The sequence below is a fragment of the Hemitrygon akajei genome, chromosome 1 (assembly GCF_048418815.1).
Source record: "Hemitrygon akajei chromosome 1, sHemAka1.3, whole genome shotgun sequence".
Classification (NCBI taxonomy): Eukaryota; Metazoa; Chordata; class Chondrichthyes; order Myliobatiformes; family Dasyatidae; genus Hemitrygon; species Hemitrygon akajei.
The window spans coordinates 45646622-45658651 of record NC_133124.1 but is presented as its reverse complement, the minus strand read 5'-3'; the positions used below and the strand labels follow the sequence as shown (position 1 = coordinate 45658651).

Sequence of the window (12030 nt, the reverse complement as noted above, 5' to 3'; positions counted from 1 at the left end):
TGGTTCTGTGTTGGTCATTGACACCAACAATGTGTTTCACAGTATGCCTCAATGTTTCAATGTACACAGGACAAATAAAGCTAATCTTTATAAAACACTGGAATTTCACCTCTAATAAGTAAACTACAGTGGTAAACTTTGAGGTAAGTTAACCATCAGACATATCAACTCTGATTATCGATTAATTTATAATAGTAATTGTGTCACTGTTTAGCTTGCTGAAAGCAGTAATACTTAAGCAATGATTTAACTTCAGATGTGTAAGGAATACACAGCTAGCAGAGAGCAAAGATTCAAATCTCACTCGAGTGGCTTGAGCCATGAACTCCTCAATGCTGCGTGACTGGACACACCGGACTACAAATGAGCAACTAAATGGAAGCAGAGCTGTCAGTACAATTGCTTGCTCAGGAACTACAGGATTAGCTGAAGTCCAGGGGGAGATAAATATGTGGTATTTATTCCTTCATTAACATCTACTTCTAAAAATCTGCAGACCATGCAATGCCCAAATTGGCTACTATTCTTTGCCCGCTTGGCTTTGGAATTAGCTAATTAAGATACGAGAGATACTTGGTATTTGCAATTTCTTTATTTTTCATATTTCCAAAATTATTTCCTAATTTATAACAAGTGCAAAATAAGCATCTGAATGTTAAATGGCTCCTTTATAAATTAATTTATAATTTGACAAATCTCATTTTATTGCATACCGTTATATTTATTAATGATTAAAATTATATAAACATACTTTAATCTGTAAAAACTATATAAGGTGATGAATTGGCAATACTATCCAATCTCCTTGATAAGCGCCACAAGGCTTAAAACCAGGCTCATAGATGGGCTTTATTTCAGTGAGCATCGAGAGCTGCAGGCACTACAAGCTCACTGCCGAGACAGAAAACATAATGACTGTGCAGGACATAATAAAATAAAATGCCGAAGCAATGTAGAAGACAGTGCTTGGGCAAATAGGCAGGCAAAGAAAGCGTATTCATGTTTAACATGAAACTGTAGGAATAATTTTCTTAAGCAACCTGCAGCAGCCTTTAAGGACCACTGAGTAGATTGCACCACACCTAGCAGCAATGGATGAATCGCAGACAGAATTCAATTCTGATCATTTGTAACTTAAAATTACTTTGGATTCCTTCAATGTTAGAGGATCCCATATGATTAATAGCAAACAAGCTTCAACATGTAATAATTGGAGGTTTAGTTTGCCATTGTGAAGATTCTGATGAGCAAAATGGCAGGTGAAGGAATGTGATGAGGAAGTGTTACAAGTTCAGTCCAAACCTTTAGGAGAAAGTAATCCCATGAAGCTTTGATAATTCATTACCTTATTTTTCTAAAATACCGAGGATCTGAAATGTGGCTCATCAGAGCTCAATTCCCCACACTGGGGCTCTAGTTTCCATGATTTCTTTAAACCTTTTAATTCACTGAGCTTACTGTGCATTTTATTAAGCTACTGTTTAATATTTATTGCTTATACTACTCAATAACATCTTTAAAATGAACTGACGTGCATTGGGGTATTGGTAGGAATCCAATTCATTAGACTGAAAAATCTGCCAGTTCTTAGTGGGTGTCAGATGATCAAAGTTTTACTGTGAATTGGGTGTCTTTAAGAAATGTATTGTCAATGGTAACCTGACAATGGAGTTCACTCTTCCATAAAAGATGTTGTATTTTAGCTCTACTTCAGTTTGATTGCCTTGGTTTGTAACACTTCATAAGAAACCCACAGAGAGAACTCCAGCATTAAGAATGTGATGTTGGTAGTTACAAGAGTAGGAAGACAGAAGTTCAGTCTGAGAAATTTGAAGAATGGAGCTTTCTGTATTGGAGAAAATAAAATAAAAATGGCAGATGCTGGAAATAGGAGATACAATTAGAACATGCTGAAAATACCCAGCAAGTCAGGCAACATTTGTGGACAGTGTAACAGTGACAAGATGGTGCAAACCTGTGGCCTCCGGTGAAGTCGCAGCTCTGATTTAGACTTTTTTTATGTTCATAGGCATGGTTTTAGGGAGAGAGAGAGAGGAATTAGACTTCAGGTTAGCATTTAGGGGAAGGGATGTGGGGGAATTAGAAGTCAGGCTGGAGTTGAAGTTTCTGCTCTGTGTTCGAAGGCCAAGGACATCCATTGGGCTGGCAGATCAGCACAGACAAGGGCTGGTGCCCCTTTCTCCCAGGGTCAGCGATTTGTTGGTGGGTACCGGAGTCAGTTCCATGCGGGTAGGAGGAACAACATCTGACAGCCACCTGGATTTGTGAATTGTCGGGACCAGGGTTTGCAGTCCAATGTTCGGGATCCTGTCAGCAATGTCTCCGGAGCTTGAGGCCTAGTGTTTGGTGATTGGCAGGCCCTGAGCTGATTCCGAGAATTGACACCTGAGAATCGAATCAGAAGTCTGGAAGTTATGGTCTGTTGGCTGGAGCCCCAAGCCTGCAAATCTATGTGAATCTACTGAGAAGTTGAAGTCCAGTGTCAATGAGGTCAAGTACAAGCCTGATCGACCGGAGGAAAGAGACCAAAGGAGATGGCTCGTCCTCGGGGCTAGACGACTGTGTATGGGAGGGAGAAACAGGGCTTATTTTGTTGTTGCTGCTTTGGCACTTGTGTCCTGGGTCCTGGGTTGTTCTGCCAAGCATTGTGGGCATGCTATGCTGGCACTGGAATGTGTCGTGACACTTGTGGGCAGCCCCAGAATACCTCAGATGTGTTGGTTGTTAACGTAAATGACAATTCACTGAATGTTTGATGCACATGTGATAAATAAACAAATCTTGATTCCTGAAATGTCTCATTTCAGAGACCCCACTTCAGAACTGGAAAAAGAAGAAAAATAACTTCATATTAAGTCACAGATATAGTAGTGAAGAGAAATACACAGGAGACAGCAATAGATGGAGACCACATTGAATGCAGTATTCCAGATTGGAGAAAGTCTTAGCGAATTGCTACTTTACCTGGAAAGTTCATTTGACTCCCTGGATGGTGGGAAGGTAAGAGGTGGAAGGACAGGTGTTGCATCACCTGTGGTTGCAAGGAAAATATCATGATTTGTAGAGTGATTGGTTGGAATGGAAAAATGGATCAGAGAACTAGAAAGGGAAAAGTCCTTTTGAAATGCTGAAAGAGGAAGTGAGGGAAGATGTGAATAATGGTGAATTCATAATGGAACCCGTAGATCATAAACACAAGAGATCTTGAGCAACACATACAAAATGCTGGAGGAACTCAGCAAGTCAAGCACAGACTACGGATATATCCCTCCATGGAGACAGAAGAGCTGGGAAACTGGAGTGTAGTTCTAACAGGTGGCACAATAGGAGGTGGTATAGTCAAGATCTTTTTGGTAGTATGTGGGATTCTACTAGATGTTTGTGGTTAGCTTATTTTCTGACGTGATGTTGGACAAATTAAGAAAAGGAAGGGAAGGGTCAGATTTGGATAATGTAAAGATGGGAACCAGGTGGAGATTTTTGGCAGAAGTAAAGAACGTTTTCAAGTTCTACAAGAGTCCAGAAAGCAGCATCAATGCAATTGCTGATGTACTGAGAGAAAAGTTAAGGATGTAGTCCAAATGGACTGTAAAGAAAACTGTTACATCTGTCCTATAAAAGGTCAGGCATAGCTTGGCCCCATGTGAATCTCCGTTACTGCACCCTTGATTAGGAAAAAGTGAATGCAGTTGGAGGAAAACTTGTTTAACATGAGAATGAGTCCATTAAAGTGAATAAGTTTGATGATTAGGGGGTTCTGGCTGGGCTATTGTTGGACAAAGAAGCAGAAGGCCTTCAGACCCTCCTGACGTGGAATGAAGATGTAGAGGAACTTGTGTTGTTCTTCGTGCTTTGTGGCACATTGGGCGGCTTTTATTGTCATTTCCTTAGCATTCGCCTGTATTTTATGAAGCTGTGTTGCTAGCTCAACACTCAATCCAGCATGGACGGAAGGTGTGATCATTTGCCTGGAAGTTCAGTGCTGATGCCACTTCACCACCAGGCGGTTAGAGGGACTTTACTTTCAAGATAATAATGAATCAGTTAGGACCATGGAATTGGAAATAGTTGGAATGCCAGGGAATATCATGGGTTTCACAAATAACCAGATTTTTTTGTGTCGGTTTTCACGGTGGAGGACACGTCTGACATGCTGAAGAGAGATTATATGGATGCAACGGGAAGTAAGGACCACGATACAATAGCTATCACTAAAGACGTAGTGCTGAGCAAACCTGTGGGCCTAAAGGTAGACAAGTCTCCTGGTTCTGATCGAATGCATCCCAGGGTACTGAAAGAAACATTAAAGGTTGTAGTTAAGGCGTTGATGATAATTTACCAATATTTTCTGTATTCTGGGCAGGATCCAGTGGATTGGAAGAAGGCAAATGTCACACGAATATTCATAAAAGGATGTAGGCAAAAGGCAGGTAACTATAGGCCAGTTAGTTTAACAACTGTAGTTGGGAAAATGCTTGAAGCTATCATTAAAGAAGAAATCTCGAGGCATCTGGAAAGTAATGGATCTATCTGGCAGATGCAGCATGGATTCAGCAAAGGCAGGTCCTGTTTGACAAACTCACTGGATTTCTTTGAGGATATAATGAGTTCAGTGGATAGAGGGGAACAGATGGATGTTATTTACTTGAATTTCAAGACTGTGTTCGATAAGGTGCCGCATAAAAGTTTTCCATAAAATAAGGATGCATAGAGTTGGAGGTGATGTATTAGCATGGATAGAGGATTGGTTAACCAATAGAAAGGAGAGAATTGTGATACATGGGTATTACTCTGGTTGGCAATCAGTGGTGAGTGGTGTGTCGCAGCGGTCCGTGCTGGGCCCGCAACTGTTCACAATATACATTAATGATCCAGAAGAGGGGACCGAATGTGTGTAAAGTATCTAAGTTTGCTGATGACACTAAATTAAGTGGAAAAGCAAATTGTGCAGAGGATATGGAGAGTCTGCAGAGAGATATAGACAGGTTAAATGAGTGGGCAATTGGTCTGGCAGATGGAGTACAATGTCGGCAAATGTGAGGTTACACACTTTGGAAGGAAAAATGGAAGATCAGATTATTATTTAAATGATAAAGTATTGCAGAATGTTGCTGTGCAGAGTGTTACGAACCCCGTAACTGGGTGTCTTACCAGCAAAGATAGGAGTATCTGTTGAAGTCTGATGATACTATTTTTAACAGTATTTATTAGTAAAAATACACAAAAATAATATCAATGCAAATATACAGATAATATACGTCATCAATACTAAACCTAGAAGTGTGGGTATAATAATAATCAATATGAAATAAGCTCTATCGTTGTCTAGGGGATAATGAATTGTCCGATGGAAATATAAAGTTCAGTTCATACAGGCTGCAGTAGTTGTTGTTCACGGTGTTGCAATTGTTGGAGAGAGAGAGAGAGTAACTTGCTGACTTTCCTTTTATGATCTTGATCCGTCCTTTAGCTAGACCGTTCCGTGGAGGACTCATCACCCAGGCAAGGGTGGACACACACACAAGCCCCCACCGGTCTCGTAACGTCTCTCCTGGTGCTTCTGAGGGGTGTTCCCCAGACCCTACTTTTATCCTCACTCACGGGGTCTCAGATGTCAATCAGGTTGGGATGATGCAATCCCTCAACCAGACCACTCTGGGTGCCCCCTGAGGGGTTTCAATGAATAGAACAGTACTCAATACACAATTCCTTCTCCAAGAGACAATAGCAGTAATCAGTGGTTCCGTTCCGCTTTTGTTAGGAGGAGACATTCCCCCTTTGTGTATCCCTGTGTTGTCTCTCTCTTATTACTGACATGATCTGTTTATCTCTCTCATTTCCCTTGGTATCAGACCCGAAATAATAGCGATTTTGTGACTCTCAAAAGGGGGGGGGGGAGACTCTGCACCCTTCTGCCCATCAGAGTTGCTCCTCATACGTAACAAGAGTGACTTGGGAGTGCTTGTACGTGAATCGCAAAAGATTGTTTTGCAGGTGCAGCAGTCTATCAAGGCAAATGGAATATTAGCCTTCATTGCTAGAGGGATTGAATTTAGGAGCAGGGAGGTTATGCTGCAACTGTACAGGTACTGGTGAGGCCACACCTGGAGTACTGCGTGCAGTTCTGGTCTCCTTACTTGAGGAAGGATACACTGACTTTGGAAGCAGTGCAGAGGAGGTTCACCAGGTTGATTCCAGAGATGAGGGGGTTAGACAATGAGATTTAGTTACCTGGGACTGTACTCAATGGAATTCAGAAGGATGAGCGATCTTATGGAAACATTTAAAATTATGAAAGGGATAGATAAGATAAAGGCAGGAAAGTTGTTTCCACTGGTAGGTGAGACTAGAACTAGGGGACATAGCCTCAAGATTCTGGGGAGTGATGAGATGAGAATGGAGATGAGGAGCAACTGATTTTACTAAACAGTGGTGAATCTGTGGAATCTGTGGAATTCTCTGCCCAGTGAAGCAGTGGAGGCTACCTCAGTACATATATTTAAGACAAGGTTGGATAGATTTCTGCATAGTAGGGGAATTAAGGGTTATGGGAAAAAAGGCAGGTAGGTCAAGATGAGTCCATGACCAGATCAGCCATGATCTTATTGAATGGCAGAGCAGGCTTGAGGTGCCAGATGGCCTACTCCTGCTCCTATCTCTTATGTTCTTATGAGTCAATGGCCACAAGATAACGACTTGAAAATAATGTTCAGGTAGAGAACAGTCACTCCAGAGGAAATGGACCGAGAGATCATGAGAGTGGACAAAACCTACTGATACAGAATTTCACTGAGAAGAAATATGAAATGGGAAGAGCTCGGAGAAGTTGTAGGAAACCCAGTCTATGAGACTGAGTATGGTGAAAGGAACAGACAGTGACACATGGAAGATGGCAGGAGGCCAACTGTGAAAGCTCAACTGATAAAAAGCAAAGGAGGTTGACGTGAGACTTTTCCTGAGGAAGGGAAAGTTATTTGGTTGAGATTTGCACATCAACACAACCAAAGTTTTGTGGCATAGAACTAAGGATATATTGAAACAAATGAAGCAGGTTAACTAATAGATACAGATCTTCTACTGAAAGTAGACAGCATAAAGAAAATACCTTTGGGGACGTAAAGAATATATTGAGGACCTTCTTTGAGAATTGTGCATCTACTATGTTGGCTGTTCAGATGAGAGACAGAAAAAGTTGGGTCTTTGTATATTTTGAAGCTAATCAACAAATTTAGCAGTGAAATACCAGGACAAAGAGCACTAATTACAAAGGCCCTGAGTTTAAAAAAAGAAACTGCAAAGCAAAATAACAAGCTGTCAGCAAATAATGCCATGGTGAAACATCTTGGAGTAAAAATACGCTGAGTACAGGACAGTGAAAGACAATCTATAATCAGTAGCTCAAATTGTAGATGTCACTTCCAAAGAGGCTTAACAGTTTTAGAACAATAGGACTATTAACTATCTTAAAAGACAGACTGTTCAGATGTAAAGTTCTTTAATTATTTTTGAATGGAATTTGCAAGGATCTAGGAATACAACTATGCCTTTACAAGTAACTACAAACAAAATGAGTTCAACGAGCTCAGTACAAGCTGCCACAGTGAAATGGTATTGATTGAACCTGACAAAGGCAATACAAATGGACAAGATGCTGTTGTTGAAGTTCTTTGGAAGAATCTGTGTCTCTCGCTATCTACATATGTAGTTCATAAATATATTGCATCAAATGCAGATTTACTTGGATGCATTTAGAGAAGATTGCATTGAACTATGAAGATGATCTCAAAGCTATGAAAATCCTCAGAAGGATTTTGCAACAGATGTGGAAGTTAATGTCAGCCTAGTACAACAATGTCAGAGTGTCCCAACAGAGATGAGAACCTTGTTATAGAGATGACTTAATAGCATAAAGTATGATGGCAAGAAAGAGAAAAGATCCAGTGTCTACTAAGACAGCGTATAGGCAAGAGCAGTAAGAAATCAGTGGGACTAAGATGGTGGGTCTTAAGGAGTAATCAGAGATTGTGCCATTCAGTTCATGGGATCCAGTAATTTACAAAATACGGAATACAACTGTAGTTCATACAGAGCCTAGGAGGAATGATGGTGTCTAATGGTGACTCCTTTGCTTGCATCTTCAGAAACAACTCTATTTCTACCTTTATCTTTATTTTTTCCTTTCAGGGTTCTTTTGAAGACCCTGACCTGGAGTTACACGCAGGTTTCGGTTCTTTGTAGGAATGGGACCCTTTCTTGGGGTTCCACGATTGGTCGTTATTCGACACGCCAAGGGTTTGGTCTGAGAGTCTCGACCGTGTTCGGAAGCCTACGATTTCGGGGCTCTGGAGATGGGTCGGTGTCATGGCAGGAGACTCGTGTGTCATCAGGGACTCCAGAAAATCTTTCTCTTTGGGCCCGAAGACCCGAGGTCTTTGCGCTCTTTGGACACAGAGCTCAAAAAAATGATGAAACAGACTTTTAAGATCGTAAACCAATGGGTTGTTATGTCTCCTGCTTGCTGTGAAAATTCGGGACACCACCCTCTCCCTTGCCAGAGAGAGAGAGAACCTGTGGGCTGTCGAATTCAGATGAAATGCGAAGCTTTTGATGTAACTTTGGTCTGTGTCTTTGCTATTGCTTAGCACACACTTGGGCTCAGTGATTGTACCAATGTGCTTTCACTTTTGCTAGTGGAGGGAGGGGGAATCATTACTTGCTGCCTCTTACGCGCTGGAGGGGGAGCTGGGGGGGGACTTTGGAGTTCTCACGTTTAACTGGTGTTCATTCTTTGGGGCTTTTCTCTGTTTTCATGGATGTTTTGAAAAGAAAAAGAATTTCAGGATGTACTTTGTACACATTTCTCTAACATTAAACTTGACCTTTGAACCTTGATTAGTGTTTTAACTCTGTGTTTGTATATTTCCTTTCTAAACTAAAACTATAGAATATCTTTAAAACTATTTTGTATCACACAGTATGATTCTGAAATATTGTTATACTCTGTCACTGCAGTTCAATTGAGAGTTACTGCCTTCAATGTTTCGTTACAGCGTTACCTCAATCAAAGTGCCTATGTTGGCAGCAATATAAATGAAGCTCAAAGGAAGCCACAAATAACCGGAACCCAAATGCTAACTATTGGCCATGAACAGCAGTCTCTATCATCCAGTGACAATCTCCACAGCAAACACAAATGGATTGAAAGTGTAGAAGTAACAGGGCAACAGTGACCATATTGGAAGAGATATTCACTTGAAAATAAAGGACAGATCACCTTGAATGGCAACTGCAACGAGAAGAAACATTAAAAGGGAAATGGAGGCAACTGATAAATATCAGATCATAATGAGATTAATTTCTGGAGAGAATATAGGCAGTTCAGAAATTAATTCAAATTAATTTAGGAATCAAAGAGAAATAATGAGAGAAGATTAGTGGGTAATATTACATAGAATTTAAAAAACTTTCATAAATATTGTGTATAGGCATTTAAAGTTAGTTCTGTATCATCTTCTATTATGAGTGCTGTGGGTGCCAAAGTTAGCACATTTCCAGTTTATAATACATTGGAAGCTTTATTGTTAAATCTCGCATCTAAATGTGCATGGTGGTCAGCTTATCACATACAATATTGATTTGATGTCAGCACTGATAAGCTGATATTCTACACTTCAGTCTTTCAGAGCAGCAGTAAGAGGCCAAGTCTTCCATAATTGTCTAAAATTATCCTCCAAGACCAAACACAGTTTCCTCTGCTAGAAATCAGTAAATTGCTACTAGACTGTGGCTGTTAGGATAGCACTGCATTCAACACCCAGACAAAGAAATAGGATTATGATGCAAATATCAGACTGCAAATTCCTCCTCAGTTAAGGCTCCCAGAAGGTTAATTTATAGGTTGAATCTGTGGCAAAGAAGGCAAATGTAATGTTAGCATTTATTTCAATGAGAATAGAATATAAAAGCATGGAGACAATGCTGAGCATTTATAAGACACTAGTCAGTCTGCGCTTAGAGTATTGTCAACAGTTTTGGGCCCCATATTTCAGAAAGGATGTGTTGTTATTGGAAAGAGTTCAGAGGAAGTTCACAAGGATGATTCCAGGAATGAAGGGATTAACATATGAGGAGCGTTTGGCAGCTTTGGGCTTGTACTTACTGGAATTTAGAAGAATGAGGGGAAGGGGGATCTCATTGAAACCTACCGAGTGTTGAAAGGACTAGATAGGGTGGATGTGGAGATGATGTTTCCTATGGTAGGGGTATCCAGCACTAGAGGGCACAGCCTCAGAATTGAAGGACTACCTTTTAGAACAGAGGTAAGAAGGTATTTTTTTTTTAGCCAGAGAGCAGTGAATCTATGAAATGCTCTGTCACAGACTGTAGTGGAGGCCAAGTCCATGAGTATATTTAAGCCGGAAGTTGATCATTTCCTGATTGGTCAGGGCATCAAAGTATATGGTGCGGAGGCAGGTGTATGGGGTTGAGTGGAATCCCGGATCAGCCATGATGGAATGGCAGAGCAGACTCAATGGGCTGAATAGCCTAATTTTGCTCCTATGTATTGTGGTCTCAGCCCCGCATTGTGCCACAGGCTAAAAGACTCAACCAGACCCAAAGGGGTCATTAATTTGCTGTACATGCCAGCAAGTGGCAGAATGACTCTTGATATGCACAGTATACTCATTCATTTGGTCACAGGCTGAAGCCATGAGCCAAGAATGTGGAGGGTTGCCTGTGGTTTGTTACAAATCAAACTGACATAAGAGCTTTAGAGCTGGAGTGGGTCATCATACCCATTGAGCCTGATCTGCCCTTCAATAAGATCATGGCTGTTCATGGACTCACCTCCACCTACTTGCCTTTTACCCATAATCTTAATTCCCTACTATGAAAAAACTATCCGATTGCATCTAAAATATAGTTAATGAGGGAGCCTCTACTGAAAACAGAACACAAGCAGATTAGCACAACATAGAAGCACTATGAACTGGAGAAAATCTGCAGATGCTGGTAATCCAAGCAACACACACAAAATGCTGGAGGAGTTCTACAGGCCAGGCAGCTTCTATGGAAAGAAGTACAATCAATATTTCATGCCGATACTGAGGGTTTCTTTTTCCATAGAGATTGCCTGGCTTGTGTGTGTTTCATAGAAGCACTGTGATGCTTCTTTGATGCTGGGCAATGACTGAGATGGTGTAATAATATAGCTACTTACTAGCTTCACATACAGGAGTGGAATCCCTCACAAATACATTAATTCAGGATTTATACTTTGAACATGAATAAAAAGGCAGAAGTAGATCAACATCATTTAATGAGATCATGGCTGCTTCAACTGTGACCTCAACTCTGCATTCCCATGTAACACACACAAAATGCTGGAACTACTCAGCAGGTCAGACAGCATCTATGGAGAGGAATAAAGAGATTACATTTCCAGTCATGACCCTACATCTTTATTCCTCTTCATAGATGCTGCCTGACCTGCTGAGTTCCTCCAGCATGTTGTGTGTATTACTCTGGATTTCTAGCATCTGCAGACTATCTTGTGACTATATTCGCATCTTCACATATATCTACAGCTAGTTTTTTTTAAAGTATCATGGATACTTATTTTGCCTTTATATTTGTTAATTGCTTCCATCATACTTTAAGAAAGAAAAGTTTAAATATACAAGATCTTTCAAGGAACTAAAGCCACAACATATTTGCCTTAACTGGAAAAGCACTTTTTTATTGGAACCCCTGATTCTGGGTTCTTCAGTAAGATTGTTGGTAGAATCTCAGGTGGTGACGAGAGGGTGTACAGGAGTGAGATATGTCAACTAGTGGAATGGTGCCGCAGCAACAGCCTGACATTCGATGTTAGTAAGACAAAAGAGCTGATTGTGGACATCAGGAAGGGTAAGACAAAGGAACACATACAAATCCTCATAGAGGGATCAGAAGTGGAGACAGTGAGCAGCTTCAAGTTCCTGGGTGTCAAGATCTCTGAGGATCTAA

At 40.8% G+C, this 12030-nt stretch overlaps 1 long non-coding RNA gene across 1 annotated transcript; it reads left to right on the top strand.

Annotated features, from left to right (window-relative positions):
• The first annotated feature begins 302 nt into the window (after positions 1–302).
• Positions 303–8894, top strand: LOC140726263 (uncharacterized). Its single transcript, XR_012098599.1, has 3 exons — positions 303–454; positions 2829–3021; positions 8206–8894. It is a non-coding gene; the product is annotated as an uncharacterized lncRNA (long non-coding RNA).
• Positions 8895–12030: the final 3136 nt, after the last annotated feature.